The sequence below is a fragment of the Schistocerca piceifrons genome, chromosome 3 (genome assembly GCF_021461385.2).
Source record: "Schistocerca piceifrons isolate TAMUIC-IGC-003096 chromosome 3, iqSchPice1.1, whole genome shotgun sequence".
In the NCBI taxonomy this organism is placed as follows: Eukaryota; Metazoa; Arthropoda; class Insecta; order Orthoptera; family Acrididae; genus Schistocerca; species Schistocerca piceifrons.
This window is the reverse complement of record NC_060140.1, coordinates 898868729-898887247: the sequence shown is the minus strand read 5'-3', so window position 1 is coordinate 898887247 and position 18519 is coordinate 898868729. Positions and strand designations below refer to the sequence as shown.

The 18519-nt window shown below is 42.2% G+C and overlaps 1 long non-coding RNA gene and 1 other non-coding gene across 2 annotated transcripts in view; one reads left to right on the top strand and one right to left on the bottom strand.

The window, feature by feature from the left end:
* The window catches only part of LOC124790092, a 518638-nt gene that overhangs the window by 463231 nt on the left and 36888 nt on the right, over nucleotides 1-18519 (bottom strand). The window lies entirely within an intron of this gene.
* On the top strand, nucleotides 18152-18225 carry Trnat-ugu. Its single transcript has one exon. It is a non-coding gene; the product is annotated as a tRNA-Thr (tRNA).

Sequence of the window (18519 nt, the reverse complement as noted above, 5' to 3'; positions counted from 1 at the left end):
TATTGCGAAAAAGCGGTTAGTGAGAATGAATTTCCTTGTTATCGCCTGAATTAGGAGGCTTAATGCTTTTTGGTTTAATTAATTAATAGAATATGAAGCAATTGGTATAAAGAATGATTTTTCCAAACTTGCTTTTATAGGAAGTCTGTTATCAAGACATTGCTTTTGTTCAATTACTTTATTTATGACTCAACGTTTCTAAAACTGAAGACACTCTTCCGTGCTCTGCACTGCAGTCGAGCTCTGGCAACGTCGTTCTCTGTTCATTGGCTGACTGTGTTTTGTGACGTCGATGCGCAGAACGAACCTAAATTCGGCCGCCGTCGTAAATGACGCGCACTTTAGTCGCCATAAGAAGTCACGAACATATCAATCGCTGATTGCGAAACAGCATTTGGTAATGATGTTTCAGATTTGTTGGTTGGACTCCAGAGTACAGACAGTTAATCGCCAGTTTGTTGGGCAGTGGGGAGTTAGTCGCCAGCAGTGATGGAAGTACTGTTGGGCAGTTGGAGGAGAACAGCCAGCAGTGGTGGATGTTAGATGTGAGAAGTTAGCATTGATGGAGGGTAGAGGTCTGAAGTGTTGGCGCAGGCTAACAATCTGCACATATTCAACTTGGAGAATGAAAATTATTTAAGATTATATACCTTTGTACTAGATTTCAAAGACGAATTACATTCTTGTTTAAACTGGATGTCACATTATTAAGGTAAAAAATACATTATTTGTTTTGCAACAAAATCTTTCCTTTGTTAACCACATGCCTATTAGTAGATAGTGGCTTTAGTAGTTAGAATATTTTATTTAGCTGGCGGTATTGGCGCTCGCTGTATTGCAGTAGTTCGTGTAATGAAGATTTTTGTGAGGTAACTGCTTAATGAAAGGTATAGGTTATTGTTAAGATTTCTTTTTAGTCAGGGCCATTCTTTTGAATTGATTATTTGAAGTCAGATTGTAATTTTTTCGAGCAGTCAGATTGCGTTGCGCAAGAATATTGTGGGTCAGTGTTATAAGAAAAAGTAAAGAGAAAGTAGGCTCAGTACGTTCAGTTTTACTCAGCTGTTTCAGAATTAAATAACGTAGAAGCTTCAACTCTCCATTTCATTCAGCAATAGAAGCAGAAAAGAATTTTAATAAACAAGTCTCAGTCTTTGAAATAAGTTTTTTTAAACAAATTCCTTAAAATATTCCTCGACTGGCTGCCGCCTTGTACAGTGCTATGCGAGAGGGAAAGCTATACCGAGACGGCCAGGCGGGGAAATGAACATAATTCCTTCCGAATATGAGTTCCTTGGCTTAACACTGGTAAAGGGGACCGACACCAGAAGGCAAAATAGGACAAAAGAAATTTAAAACGTGCGGAGAAGTGTTAGAGCCATTCGCGGCTCCGTTTAATCTCTCCGGAAGCGAATCAATGCAGCTACGCGCTGTGACCTAGCCAACTGAATACGAGCTTACGCAACGCCGGACAACTTTTATGACTGAGGGCTTCCCAAGCGATACACGCACAGCGTCGTTCGTAAGTGAGAGATTTCGTCACATGGGAAAGTAGTTTCGGGTATTCCCCAGGTGAGTGTTACTGGACCGCTGCTGTTAACGATGTATATAAATGACGTGTGAGGAAAACACCGGGTCCGCAGCTCGTGGTCGTGCGGTAGTGTTCCCACTTCCCGCGCCCGGGTTCCCGGGTTCGATTCCCGGCGGGGTCAGGGATTTTCTCTGCTTCGTGATGACGGGGTGTTGTGTGATGTCCTTAGGTTAGTTACGTTTAAGTAGTTCTAAGTTCTAGGGGACTGATGACCATAGATGTTAAGTCCCGTAGTGCTCAGAGCCATTTGAACCATTTGAAAACACCGGAGGTTCCATGGACTGTTTGTAGGCACAGTACGTAGGCATGCAGGGATCGACTCTAGGTGCAACGATTGACAGTTGTTATTCAACACAAGCAAATTAAATGCATTGTTCGTACATAGGCTTTATAAGAGACTGGCAGGAAGTAGTCACAATTTACAAATACCAAGCACTAACAGTAGAGTTTATATACCATTCGCGAATGGAACAGGAAACACAGAAACCATACGTCTCACTCCCTAAGGTGCCTTTCTAAATGTAGAAATATATTCTCATACTCAGCCAACAGGTGAAACTTGTATCCCGTTACAGTATGGACGGTGCTAATAACAGCGTGTGAAGTCCTCAACATAATGTTCATGAGTAACATTACTAAATTGGCATAAACACAAAAGATTCATTGAATATCACATTACCGCGCGGAGTGGCCGAGTGGTTTGAGGCGCCATGTCACTGACTGCGCGGCCCCTCCCTCCGGAGGTTCGTATCTTCCCTCGGGCGTGGGTGTGCTTGTTCTTAGCATAGGTTATTTTAAGTAGTGTGTAAGTCTAGGGACTGATGACCTCAGCAGTTTGGTCCCTTAGAAATTCACACACATTTGAATATTTTTGAATACCACATTGATTTGCTGCGAGTGATTTTATTGGTGTCCTTCGTACCGTACACACACACAGTCCTTCATTGGAGAACCTAGGCTTTCACGCAGAAAACATTATACGAAGAGACTAGGCAACTCATTCAATGAACACTCCAGAAGATAGATAAATTTCCAGACAATGATCTTCTGAACATACACGAATTGGATCCTGATTTATTAGCACGTGGTTCCCAAACATTCACGAGTGTTCACAAAACAGACTACGATTGTGCATACAAAAGAACATGCCTTAACTGTAATACTGTCAACGAAAATCTCTATACTACCCGATAGCCAAGTTCATCTCAGGCGTTGTACCATCATACTGATAACGCTTATTCGAAAATCATACCTCACGGCTGCTGCAATTTCGCATCAGCAATACTGCCATCAGACGTGTCACGTCGTCTGTTACATAATGGGAGCAAGACTTAAAATAAATCAACGCACTTTTTTAGGATTTTTCGACCCAAAAAGCGTTCTACTATGTGAAACGTTGCTACGTGTTCGAAAAATTTGAGAAAAATAGATGTGAACTCTAGGGAAAGACGAGTAATATACAACATGTATAAGAACCAATAAGAACAACAAGAATGGAAAGTGCTCGGACTAAGCTCGGACTAAAATCGTGTCACGGGTGTAGTCTTTTGCCCACACTGTTCAGTCCGTGCATCGAAGAAGCGATGACGGATATAAAAGGTATATTAAGTGGACTTAAGATTACGGGTGACACAATGTCAATGATGAAATTCGCCGTTGCGTTGGTATCCCCAGTGCAAGCAAGGAAGATTACAGGACGTACTGAACTGAGAGTAAACCGAAAAGATGAAAGTAATAAAGGGGTAGCAGAAATGAGTTTAGTGGGGAATGTAACATGAAAATTGTGGGCCACGAAGTAGAAAAAGTGAAAGAATTCTGCTATCTTGGTAGCAAAACAGCACATGATAGACGAAGGAGGAAACGTGAAAAATGCAACCTAGCAGAGGCAAAGACAGAATTCCTGGCCAAAATAGGTCTACTAATAACAGTTTTTAATTTGATGAAGTCATTTCTCAGAATTTACGTTTGGATCACAGCGTTGTATGAAAGTAAAACATGGATTGTGGGAAAAGCGAAAGAGAAAAGAGGCGAAGCGTTTGAGACATTGAAAACCAAGTAAGCTGGTGAGATGCCAAATATGGTTCTCTGCTGAATTGGCGAGAAAAGGAATGCATGGAAATTAATCTGACACTGTAAATTATACTGTAGGAAGTACTGCAACCAAGCACAAGTTTTCTTGAAATGATTTTATTGTACCATCACTAGATGGTAGCATTACTTCCTGAAAGTTTTACATCTGTGTCCTAAAATATAAGAATTTTTTTGTGATACACAGTGTACAAAAGATTTTACATTTGCATAATACATAGTTCACATAGTTTACAAAATATTTAATCTTTGCTTTCACTACACGTCTAAGTGCAACGACTGTAGTGCATATTCATCCTTTAAATGAAATGTTTCAAATATCAATGGGGTTTTCATTCTGCTTTTATGGAACTGAATAATATCAGCTAGGCCCATTATCTTTATAGAATAGATCACGTGATTACGAAACAGTACCCTTCATAAGAAAATCTCATTCAATGTAATGTCTCTCAATTCCATATGTTCAGTTTTAAAAATGGCAATGAATAAGCTGGAGCCAAATGCAACTCAAAATTATCGCACAAAACGAATAGATTCCGTTTTAAGGGTGGCCAAATTAAACATTACCTGATTATTTCTCGAATTAATTTTTATGAAAGACAATTTTGAGTAAGTTTTGAGACACAGCTAACCTTGAAATGCACTATTATTCATTTAAGAAAACATTACATGTAACTGACGTTTAAACTAAGCGACATGCAACGAAATGATCAGATGAGACAAAACAGACATTAAACCTTTCTTTTCTTTGTGAAGAGTTATAAAATCATTCTACTTACACCTCTCTCAATCTTCTATTGTCACTGTTTATACCTTTTGTCGTAGCCCTAAGACAGAACGAAACTATCGCATTTTATATTTGTGTTTGTAAATAAAAAAACTGGAAAATAACGTTACTACTCTCAGCAACCTTTAGTTTCTGTACGGTTTTCGCATTAATAGTTCCTGTCTTATTGATACAGGACAAAACCGGTAATACTCATTCATTCTAAATGTTTAGGCTTATCGGAAGCTCCGTTTTGAAATCCCTATTAAATTTTGAGACTGCACAGACAATAGTGTCGTCGCCTACAGCTACCAGAAATAAATGAAACCTGTCAACTGTTCTTTGAATTACACAGTTTTCATTACTGTTAGTTGGCTGCAATATTATAGATATACAGTCCTTGTTTCAAAATATTAAATTGTTCCATTTCTTGTTGAAGACCATCTGTACTAGAGATAAAGAATTCAATTTTGAATTTCCCACTGTCCAGATGAATTCCAATGGAATCCGAAGCACTTACAACTACATTCTTCAGTATAGTAACGTAGGTTATATCAGTAACAGTATCTACTGTAAAATATCTAGGAGCAACTATCCAGAGCAACCTTAAGTGGAATGACCACATAAAACAAATAGTGGGAATAACAGAGGCCAGACTCAGGGTCTTAGGAAGAATCTTCCACAAAACAAGTGGCTTATAAGACGCTTGTTCGACCGATTCTTGAGTGTTGTTCATATATCTGGGTTCCATACCTGCTAGGATTGATAGGAGAGAGAGAGATAGAGAAGATCCAACGAAGAGCGGCGCGTTTCTTCTCGGAATCGTTTAGCCGGCGCGAAAGCGTTAAGGAGATGCCCAATAAACTCCACTGACAGACGTTACGAGAGAGGCGATGTACATCGCTCGGGTTCCCGGGTTCGATTCCCTGGAGGGTCAGGGATTTTCTCTGCCTCGTGATGACTGGGTGTTGTGTGATGTCCTTAGGTTAGTTAGGTTTAAGTAGTTCTAAGTTCTAGGGGACTGATGCCCATAGATGTCAAGTCCCATAGTGCTCAGAGCCATTTGAACCATTTGATGTACATCGCGGAGAGACATGTTATTGAAATTTCGAGACAGAACTTTCCGGGACAACATATTACTTCCCCTCAGATACGCATCGCTTAATGATCTCGAGGAGAAAATTCGAGAAATTAGAGCCAAAATAGAGGATTGTCGACAATTATTCTTCACACGCGCTCTTCGCGAGTGAAGCGGAGTTTTGAGGGCTCAGTTAGTGGTACAAAAAGTACCCTCCGCCACACATCAATCGATGGCTTGCGGAGTATGACGTAGATGTAGGTCAATGACATGTTTCTCACCATCTTGTTGTACAGATATTTTTTGAAACTCATTCTTGAGGATATTTAAAGTCTATAAATCCCATCCCTCCTTAGGTCAGTGGTCAGCGTGTCTGGCCGATATGCGGAGGATCCGGGTTCGATGCTCGGTACTGCTAGGGATTTTTTCTTGGTGGGAGGATTGGAACGGAAGGCACTCAGCATCGTGATTCCAACTGAGATGCTACTTGATTGAGAAGGAGCAGCTCCAAAGCCAAGAAAGTCAACAACTACGGAGAGAGTGGTGTGCTGATACCGTGCCCCTCGAAACTCAATGAATGACGCCATTTAGCAGAGGATACACGGCGGTCGGTCGGTCCCAACTGGACAGTCTGGGCCAGAACACGGAGCTTTGCTTAATCTGCCAGACAGAGAGGTTATTCATACACACTGCGCTGTTCTATAATTTTGTGGGCGTGTTACAAGTGAATAATTTATGTGTATTCAATTCCAAAACTTGCTTGTTCTTTACATGGTTGAAATATATTTATTCTTCAAGTTAATAGTGTACATGCACTTAACACACGGTGCCTCTCTCCACAAAGCAAACAATACAAGCGTACGCTCGATATAGAAGAGACGAAGAAATAGGTCACTTTTATGCATGCAGTACATTTCCAGGAAAGAATCGCGTGTGGGTAAACAGGAAACTATTTTCCGTTTTGTCTGGCAAGTAGTCTCGCTGCCTGAGGACTCATTTCTGACGTAAAATACCGGTTATGCTGAACATTCCAGCAGCTACACTACTGTGATGTAACTTGCCACACGTGTTTTCACACACTTGTCGCTGGATAAAACATGCCCGGAAACAGACGGTTTTAATAAGCACGCAGTGGTCGAGCTTCTTAAACGAACATGGCACGTTTAATATGCGCGTTAGTACTGCAATATACTGCTGATATCATTTTTAATTCTACGCTCCTCGGGTTCGATAAGTTTACGGGTCTACTAATGACATAACCTAACAGCACGCCTTCCTACCCAGATAGTTAACGATTTCGTAGTCGGCTCAAACTTTCGGAACCAGGAAGAAACTCTAATTAAGGGCTGTATCGAAGAGTAGTACTGCCCTTTATGGCAGACAAATGATTTCATTCCAATGTCCATTCCTCATCGACTAGTTGTCCGTCCCTGGTAGCTGAATGGTCAACGTGACGGATTGTCAGTCATCTAGGCCCGGGTTCGATTACCGGCTGGATCGGGGAATTTTCTCCGCCCAGAGACTGGGTGTTGTGCTGTCTTCATCATCACCCTATCATCCTCATCGACTGCAGGTCGCCGAAGTGGCGTCAAATTGAAAGACCGGCCCCCGGCGAACGGTCTGTCCTACGGGGGCCCTAGCCATACGATAAAATAAAATCGACTGGTTTTGTAACATTTTCGTGAAATCGCAATATCCATATAAGGACGAGAGACATAGGCCTCCTTCGTTAACTAATACATCTTATGAAACTTCCTGGCAGATTAAAACTGTGTGCCGAACCGAGACTCGAACTCGGGACCTTTGCCTATCGCGGGCAAGTGCTCTACCAACTGAGCTACCCAAGCACGACTCACGCCCCGTCCTCACAGCTTTACTTCCGCCAGTATCTCGTCTCCTACCTTCCAACCTTTACAGAAGCTGTCCTGCGGACCTTGCAGAACTAGCACTCCTGAAAGAAAGGATATTACGAAGACATGGCTAAGAGCTGTAACGCAAAGAAAGGAAATATACGTACAACCTCGTTTTTTCTGCTGTCATTCTCACATAATTTCCATAATTAGCAGTTTAATATTGCTACAAATGTTACTTTTACGTCGAATCACAATACACTCCGAGTCCGACACAGTAGGTTCTGGACCACATTATGAGAGCCCCAGCTTTCGCAACTGCTATGACGTCAGCCGGTACTGCAGGCAACTGTTCTGCTTCGTGAACACTTCTTTTAAGGCGAATGCTGGAATATTTCCTCTGAAACAGTCACATCCGATTTTCTTCTACATCCTTGTGTTGTCTGAACTTCTGTGACGCTTCTAATGACTTTGCCTCCGGTTTGGTGCAAATTTTGGCAACTCATGTAAAATTTTTGATTACACGAAACGCAAAAAGTGGTATCCAATGGCTACAATATTAACCAGTAACAAGAGGAATTAGTCAACTCACGCATATTCCCATAGTGGAATGACCCGAGTTATGCATTGGTAGTATACGGTCAAAATTCTCGTGCGACTCGCACAAGAATATTGATCATGTTTGTGAGCTCTATGTGAAACAGTGCTCAAGGGGGGGGGGGGGGGCATTGATGGTGTACTGAAGAGGACAACACGAATGGTCACAGGATCATTTAACTCACAAAAGAGCGTACCTGAAATGCTGAGAAATCTGAATTGGCACACTTGAAACAGACGAATTCTTTCCCACTAAAGCTTTCTTACGTAGCATCCACAGTATTAATAAACGAATACAGGAATGTACTACAGCTACTCACGTATCGTTTTGGAAGGGAGCGTGAAGACAAGATTAAGATAACTACAAAAAAATTGTTCAAATGGCTCTGAGCACTATGGGATTTAACATCTAAGGTCATCAGTCCCCTAGAGCTTAGAACTACTTAAACCTAACTAACCTAAGGACAGCACACAACACCCAGTCATCACGAGGCAGAGAAAATCCCTGACCCCGCCGGGAATCGAACCCGGGCGTGGGAAGCGAGAACGCTACCGCACGAGCACGAGCTGCGGACAGATACCTACAATATACGTAGAGGCATTTCACTAGTCATTCATCCCTGGCTTCATACGCGAATGGAACAGGAAGAGATTTAATATGCGGTACAACGCGAATTACCCTCTGTCCCGTACTTCACAGTGGTCTGCAGAACAATGATGTTTAGATGTTCATTAACTCCAGTCTCTCTTTTTCGTTAACTCGAAGCCTTGATATCTGCGAGTAACGTTCTTACCCGAATAAATGTTTCATGGGTACCTTGCTGGATCACATTGGTACTGTATGTAAACTCAAGCTTTCGACGACTCCCTCTGTCGTCATCGTGAGGAATTACCTTTATTCAGTCGGCCGAATCAGTTCATGGAGACTTGACGAGACTTCTCTATATATTACCACAGATTACGTCACTTCCTACAGTTAAGGGAGATTAACAGCAATGCTGATTGTTAGATGACGATACAATGCATGCCTCGACTTGACGTTCTGAATGCCAGATGCGCCGATGTATCCCTGGCATAATGCGTAAGATTATCGCAGCCATGCACAAAACGGGTACAGAGATTTTCGGCATACATGAAATTTATTCGGACGAAAATGAAAATTTGTTCCGGACCGGGACATGAAACCGGATTTCCCGCTTTATGCGAGCGATCGCCTTAACCACTTTGGCTATCCGTGTAAACTCACGGCCAGTCCGAACACCTATATGTCGTCATTCCTGCCTAACGGATTGTACTTGTACACACATTATGGAATTCCCTTGCAGGGGAGGAGATTTTAAATGAAAGTCGCTGCCTTTTACTGCGAATAAATACGATATTGCAGAATGAACAATGCAATGTTGTTCTTAACAACATAGGCACAGAAATATCGTATCTACTTTTGGCATCTTGTGTCGGGGTTCGATGCACAAATAGTAGTCTAGATTGTCTGGCTCCGTGGAAAGTTTAGCTCAGAGAATTGGTTCACATATTTTGTGCAAATAGATTGGAGCGGAAAGTGAAAATTTGTACCAATGCCGCCGGCCGCGGTGGTCTAGTGGTTCTAGGCGCTCAGTCCGGAACCGCGTGACTGCTACGGTCGCAGGTTCGAATCCTGCCTCGGGCATGGATGTGTGTGATGTCCTTAGGTTAGTTAGGTTTAAGTAGTTCTAAGTTCTAGGGTACTGATGACCACAGATGATAAGTCCCATAGTGCTCAGAGCCATTTGAACCATTTGTACCAATGCCGGGAATCGAACCCAAGTCTCCTGCTTACTAGGCAGATGATTTAGCCCTAAACCTTCTTGGCACAACTGCACTGACCAGCCTGACACCCATCCCTCCTAGATCCTATTTCTCACTGTCACCACAGTCTACTGTAAATTCCCCCTCACACACGAACATAACTGCCGATGTTCTCCATGTTCTGGAATACCACCTCAGCATCGAACTAAAATGGGGGATCCAGTCTGAAATCCAGATCTAGTGAATATGATACCCGGTGGGATTTTAATAAACTGAGTAGCGGACCTCAGACGTTATTCAATGAATTAAGTTTCTGACTTTTTTATTTCTATGTGCTCTTTAATTATTCTGTCCCAGAAGTTTCCTCTTTGGTGCACGATGCTGGTGCACAGAGCTCGAACACTTCCAGACAAGGATAGACTCGTCGAGGAATTACAACACCTACGAATAGTATTACAAACGAATGGGTACACAGGTCAATCAAACTGACCGAACGATGTAATCAAAGAACCTCTGAGAAAGAGGGTCAGATCCAGCTAGGGAAGAGAAAAATCACTTATCTCCCTTTTGCTGGTACAATATCCGGAAATACTGGTGCACTCCTACGGAAACATAGCATCCAATGTATTTCGTTCTCTACAAGGAAGAGAGAAGATAGTGTTTCTAATGCTAAAGACGATCTGGGTCTCCCAAAGCCGGCTGTGTATCGCATCTCCGAATGTGGTGTTTCTTAAGGGAGCCGGACTATGGGAGCACTCGAGAGGGGATGCAAGGAACACCAGACACGCACGCAATTAAAACAACCAACCAAGTCAGCTGTCACCGAGCACTGTTTCGAATATAATGAGGAAATAAAGTACGGCAAGACAGGTTTCTGAGACTGCATACTTAAGGAATGTATGGAAATAAATAAGACAGAATACCTGATAAACAGCGACAGGTGTTTCAGCTTATGTAACACCTGAGTTGCGGTACTCGGTACTCACTCTATAACAGTCTACCCAGTACATCCAACAGAGCAGGGAAAGGCTGAGAGAATTTTCATTTCATGGAATATCAGTGCGAGCTCTGAAAAATAAAAAGAGCATCAAAAGGCGTAGGGAGTGCCTTGCATCGAACTCAGCTACAAATATCGGCGTGAGAGTAGCAATAGTTCACAGTCCAGTTGAAGCCTAGGCAGCGAGTAAACATTAACAGCAAAACTCGCAGCACCTGAAGAAGGCCGTTAGGTCGTAGGTCGAAATATTATGCACCAAATAAAATCTACACCTGTACAAAACACCGGGAAGCATACCATTAAACACGACGAAAAATCCTGATATATTAGAAAGATTTAATTGCTTGAAAGTAATCAGGGTAATTAGAAAAAAATTAACTAGTGAGAGAAACTGAAATATTTCAAGAACAGCTGCTGCTAACTGTGTATATGAAGTGTCGAAAAGTTCATCTTTTCAAAGTCTAGCCATTCTGCGTACAAGTTACTTTAGTGTAATAGTTCATTGTCAATTAATTTTTGGAAACAGAAAGGTCAAATGTTTTGTGAAGTGATTTGTCTAAACGTAAGAAATAGAGTAGGGTATCGATAACTTTGGCCCATCCTTGAATAATGCAAACTAGGTCTTGACTGAGAATTAAAAGTTCAATTTCTAACAAATATCCTCTGGTGCTGCCTAAAATTCTAAGTTAAACATTTAACTTTAAATTCTCAATCGTCACCTCATTTGCTGTAGGCCTACGTGATTTCGAGGAGCATTCAAAAGTGCGTCAAATGTTTGTCTGATCTATCTTCTTTCTTACTTTTACACAAAAGCATTGTAACTGCGGCATTTTCGGGAAGAAAGGGTTACAGGACAAGATCTTCATTTGATGTGGCTAAAATTTGGCTCAAATGGCTCTAAGCACTATGCCACTAAGCATCTGAGATCATCAGTCCCCTAGACTTAGAACTACTTAAACCTAAGGACATCTCACACATCCAGGCCCGCGGCAGGATTCGAACCTGCGAACGTAGTTGCCGCGTGGTTCTCGACTGAAGCGCCTAGAACCGCTTGGCCACCGCGGTTCACTCTTCATTTGATATAGGGCAGTTTAAATGCTTACTTTTAATAAACACTGACGGAAAAACTATTGAAACCAGTTCATTCCGTCTTCAGGCCACAAGTTGCCCACCAGCACCATCCGGCCGCCTGTCATCCTCAGATGAGGATGCTCATAGAACGCTACTATTCAGTCGAGTAGCTCCTCAGTTGGCATCACGAGGCTGAGTGCACCCCGAAAAATGGCAACAGTGCATGTCCGCCCGAATGGTCACCCATCAAAGTGCCGGCCACGCCCGACAGCGCTTAGCTTCGATGATCTGACGGGAACCGGTGTATCCACTACGGCAAGGCCGTTAAAGAGTTGTGCGACACAAAGAAAGTTGGTTGACGTGTTTTTACATCTGAAAGATGATGTTTACTCACATTTCGTCCCAGTCGCATGAGAGAAGCGCTAATAGCGCCAATATGAGGACTCACACCAGGTTTGCTTCAAATACACGCTGTTACGTTCTTGAGCGTTGGTTACCTTTCAGATAGGATGTGGTGGCATGACGTTGCTCAAGAATGCCTTTAACGTGACAAAGACCCCGTTATGGTCCCCTCACTGAGTCTGAACTATGACGAGTAATAGGGCTACGAGAAGCTGGATGTTCCTCCTGGCATACTGCAGAAGGACTTGGCAGGAACGTATCCACTGTAGATGACTGATAGCAGAGGTAGTCACGAGAATGTATAGTCGCAAGAAGACCGGTCTTCTGACGGCCACATGGCACTGCCGAGAAGGAAGACCACGTGTTCGACGTGCTCTGGCGCATCATACCGCAGCTGCAGCAGCGCTTTGAGTAGCGGTTGGCATCGCAGTGACACAACGAACTATTACAGCTCGGTTGCTTCAAGGACACCTCCGAGCTAGAGGCCCTGTAGCGTGCATTTCACTGACCCCAAACTACCGCCATTTGCGACTTCAGTAGTGTCATTGCGAGAGCTCATTGGAGAGCAGGACAGAGGTCTGTTGTGTTTCCTGATCAAAGTTGGTTCTGCCTCGGTGACAGTGAAGGCCATGTGCTGAATGGAAGGACGCAAGTTGAGGGCCTGAAACCAACCTGTCTGCGTCATAGACACGGCGGACCTACACGTGGAGTTATGGTCTGGAGTGCGATTTCGTATGACAGCAGGAGCATTCTCTTAGTTAACCCACGCACCCTGACGGCAAATTTGTATGTCAGTATGGTGATTCGACCTGTTGTGCTGCTAGTCATGAACAGTATTTCATGTTTTCCAACAGGATAACGCTCGTCCACATACCGCTGTTGTAACCCAACAAGCTCTACGGAGTGTCGACATGTTGCCTTGACCTGCTCAATCACCAGATCTGTGTCCAATCGAGCACACATGGGACATTATTGGACAGCTCCAGCGTAATCCGCAAACAGCATTAACCGTCCCTGTATTGGCCCAGCAAGTGCAACAGGTGTGGAAATCCAGCTCACAAACTGATATTGGCACCTATACAACACATGGGTCCACTTTTGCATGGTAGCATTCAACACTCTGGCGGTTACTCCGGTCACTAATGCACCAGCATTTCGAAGTCTCTGTAGCTCATCTCGCGCTTACATTAATCTGTGATCTTGCAATGTTAATCACTTTAATATCTTACCTAGAATAACGTGTTTTCGTAATTTCATTAGTCTACCTTAATTATTTTTTGGTGTTGCGATTCTTTTTCGTCAATGTTTTAAAATAACAAATCGATTCTAATGGTTCAAATGGCTCTGAGCACTATGGGACTCAACGTCTTAGGTCATAAGTCCCCTAGAACTTAGAACTACTTAAACCTAACTAACCTAAGGACATCACACACACCCATGCCCGAGGCAGGATTCGAACCTGCGACCGTAGCAGCCCCGCGGTTCCGGACTGCAGCGCCAGAACCGCACAAATCGATTCTAATAAACAAGTATATTTTAATAGGATGTATGCTACTATTAAGTAACGCTTTCCTAGTACTAGATATTTTAACCTATGTCTTTAAAGTGAAAAATAAAATTGATGATAAACATTTTTGGCCCTTTTGCCAAAACTCAATGGCAGTAAGTTATAATGAGGAAACACTTCTTCAGTCTAATCGTATTTTAACTCTCAGAACAGATTAAAACATAACAATAATATTATTCCTAATAATAGCATAAATTTCTTTATTTCAAGTCTATGAAGGCAAATAGTGTAGGTCCTCAGACTACAGGTTTCGGTTGCAATGACCATTTCCAGATCTGTCGTACAAACCGAAACCGGTTCTTCATCTTCTTCTTCCTGCGTGCACATGCATCAAGAAAACACTCCTCTGATAATGATAATGAAACAAAACCTTGATGGAATATTCTGCATAACAAGCTGATTACTTTTAAATAATTTTCAGAAAAACGGCACGTAAATCTATGTACAATTCTTCCGGAAAATGTCCCAATTGTAATCCACCAGAGTTGGTTTGGCCGTTTTATTCCAGAACTTTTTCGGAGACCGTCTCTGTACTCTCGGATACAGAGGGTCATATGAGCTATGCATCTACCGAAAACTGGAGTCACTGTTCACAAAATTACGAAAATTATGCAATTGACGAAATCTTGTTATTCCCCCGCAGATATATTACATGGCACACCCGGACCCTGATTTGTACCACCCACCGATGGAAATTGAAAGTAAAATGTTCATTTTATAGCACAGCACGATAAATCGTACAAGACCTTATTGGTCAAACGTTGCCGAAATTGAGCACGAGTAATTGGAAAGAGCGGTTGAGGCAGTGTTCTACGATGCAATTTGTTGAAGTTTGTTACTAGTGCATGCAGACTTACTCGTATACCGCCCCACGCGAACATTCAAATGTTGTCCTGAGATTTTTCGACACCACGAAATTGCGTTGCATCGCCATTTACTGACACTGGAGCGTAGAAAACCCAAGTCTGTGTTCGGAGCTCAATGCTTCACACTATGTATGAAATAATTTTCCAGTGTTTTTCATTATTTATATATGGCGTCATCTGGATGTGGCATGGAGCTGTGTGGGTCAGCTCAGCGCTCTCCCAGCCGCGCCTACACGCCAGCTAAACGCATCATATCTGGATGATTGATCGTTCGCAGCAGCCACGGTCAGTGACTGTCATGGTTATCTGATCTGGTTCCATTAGAGTTCTGAGCGTCGGTGTAGTGGGGGATAGCAGCAGGAAGCAAAAGTGGAATTCGCTGAGTAAAAGCTAACAACACACGACCGAATTGTTGGCGTCATTAACTCTGTAACCACCAGTACAGAACAAGTCCACGTCTTACCAGGAGACAATGTATTACTGAGGACACCCGGAAAATAACTCTAAGCTGACTGTATCTTATCATATACATGGCTGACCATTTTAACCATAATGAGAATAACTCATAAAGGATATAAGATACAGCAAAATGTTTATCTGACCAAGACCTAGAACGTGATTTTCCAGATAATTTGGAGGTGAAGGTGATTTTTTAAATGGGAACCCTAACATGTAATTCAAGATTTGAAAGCAGATGAAAACTTCACTTAGAAGATAATATATTATTCAAGATCTTGGCTAGAAGGTCAAATAAGCAAATGTGTTTTTCAGGTCTAGTAGGAATTAACTTAGGATAGAGGAGGGATAATGCAAAATACAATGTTAGATACAAATTACAAAAGGCACTCCGAGGAATCAGAGGCATGGGGGCTCATTCAACGACTTGTAAATCAATGATTTACGTTTTATTTACGTTTTTTTTCTTTCTTTCAAATGCCACAATAACATTTATACGCTGTAACGTATTTATTTTTGCCAATAAGCACGTTAATTAAAACTTGAAGTTCAAAACTCTGTTTGCTCTTTCCAAATCCGGCATCACGAATAGTGGTTGCCATGAAGCAAAACTCAATCTTCGAATGACGTTATACAATTACCTTTAAAATCATAATTACTGGTAATGATACGTGACGCCTTATGTCCCTTCCAGTCTGCATCTAACATTGTATTTTGCTGTATCCCTCCTCTATTCCAAGTTAATCCGTACTAGGTTGAACGTTGCCACGACTTTCAGTAATGTATCATTTTATACGTAAAATTTTCCGCTCTTTTCAAATCTTGAATTACATATGAGTGTTCCCATTTAAAAAATCACTTTAACCCACAAATCACCTTCGAAGTCACGTTCAAAGTCACAGCCATTAGTAGCAATGCGTGAGCCTCTTTGCCACCTACAACTTCGTCTGAAACGTTTTGCTGTATCTCATCTCTATTCCGATTTATTCTCCATTGTGGACTAAAATGGTCGATCGTATATATATATATATATATATATATATATATATATATATATATATATATATAATGTCTTGTTATAATTAGTAACTAATCAGTAAGTAAATCTTTGCAGTTATTTGTTTGATCTAATTTCCTTCGGTAATGTTCGCGTGATGCAGTGTATTCGAACTGATGTAGTGTCATTTTGCGTGCCAACTTTTTAAACCCGCACTGGTTTGTAAAAGTTGTTTGAAAACTTGTTATTTCTTTTCATAAAATTCTGTATACAATTTTGCCAGAAATGTTTCCCGGGATACTGTTTTCTGTCGATTATGAGAGGAAACAGCGTTAAAAGCTCCAGCTTTTCTCCTGCATAATAGCAACGGCAACATTATCTGTTCCATTACTAGTTCGTTACTAATCGGTTTAGAATAGGTGTCATTTGTTTGTCCTACACACCGGAGGGAAGAATTGTTTGGAAACGGAAATATTTAAAATCGATGCCTCTTTTTTCATAAACGGTCCATTTCAATGCACTGATGCCGATAGTTTACGAGTAATTCCAAAGCTGTGTATAAAGCGTCCTAATTGAACTAAGTCTGTCCTCATTCTGAAGATTTCTTCGGACATCAGATAGCTTTACTATTCATTTTCTTCTTTGTGGTGGTGTGCCCATGCCTACCTCCGACCTTTGAAGTGATTTATACAGGGGGACTCAAAGAGTTCAACGTGCATTCAGAAAGCACAGTAGAACTTGACTTTTTCACATTAACAAACCCTTGACAGAAGTAGAAGATACGTTTATCAACGGGATCTTTATTTTTCAACGATGAAGAAGACCTTTGGAGCTTCACTTCGGCACTTAGACAAACATCACGGCACACAGTGAAAACTGGTCACTCGCCAAGCACATCTGGGAATATTTTGTGGACTGGGATACAAGACATTCACTGTCTGATAAAAAAAAACGAAGTACGAAGGAGACTGTTAGCACACATACACCCCATTGGTGGCTGTGCAAATGACTAGAGATGCAATTTTCTGTGGCACGTAGAACTGCAGCCAGAGTGCATTAGTGTTATTTTCGTTACCAGGTCTGGTTGGGTACATAAGGGGGGTGAATTACATCATCTGTAGAGTGATCACTGCCAAAGACATGGGACAACTTTATCGCCTCCTGACGGTTTTATAAAGAGGAAACGATGCGACTTTCCATTAGGCCGACTGGTCGAATCGTGCAATATCCAGGTATGTGGAGCTTTCGGATGTGACAATAGACCGATGTTGGATTGCAAGAGGAACATGAGAGCAGGATTACTTCACGTCAAGATTCGAACGGCCGAGTGGGATTCGCCATACTGCGCACCGTATAAATCGTAACCCCTTCACATCAGCGCTTACATCTACATGGATACTCCGCAAAGCACATTGAAGTGCCTGGCAAAGGGTTCATCGAACCACCTACAAAATTCTCTATTATTCCAATCTCGTATAGCGCGCGGAAAGAATGAACACCTATATCTACGAAGACAGTAACTTGTTCTCGAAAGAACGGTTACTGTTGATGACCATGCAGCTTTTCCCTGAAATAAATGATGACTAACTGACAACCTCAGCTGCCGACAGGTGTTGTTATTATACCTCGATGTGGACAGCTGAAAATGTGTGCCCCGACCGGGACTCGAACCCGGGATCTCCTGCTTACATGGCAGACGCTCTATCCATCTGACACCTGTCGGCAGCTGAGGTTGTCAGTTAGTCATCATTTATTTCAGGGAAAAGCTGCATGGTCATCAACAGTAACTGTTCTTTCGAGAACAAGTTACTGTCTTCGTGTATATAGTTAAAGGCTACCCAGCCATTGACCTTTGTCTGTGCGAATGCGCACAGGTTGCCCAAACTCTTACGGGAATCGCTAACGCGTGCGCGAGTAATGAGTGGGTGGGCAAATGTCTATAAGGTACAATACATATGTAGAATTGTGGACAGTTTGGAATGTGAGTCTCACGGGAGGCGTGCAAGGGATAAGTCCCTGCAGTCGCGCTATTCATCTGTGTCCTCGGTGGCTCAGATGGATAGAGCGTCTGCCATGTAAGCAGGAGATCCCGGGTTCGAGTCCCGGTCGGGGCACACATTTTCAGCTGTCCACATCGAGGTATAACAACACCACCTGTCGGCAGCTGAGGTTGTCAGTTAGTCATCATTTATAACACCTATATCTTTCCGCACGAGATCAGATTTGCCTTATTTTATCGTGGTGATCGTTCCTCCCTATGTAGGTCGGTGTCAACAAAATATTTTCGCATTCGGAGGAATGTAATTTGTAATTGATTGTAATTTCGTGAGATGATTCCGTCGCAACGAAAAGCGCCTTTCTTTTAACGATTTCCAGCCCAAATCCTATATCATTTCCGTGACATCCTC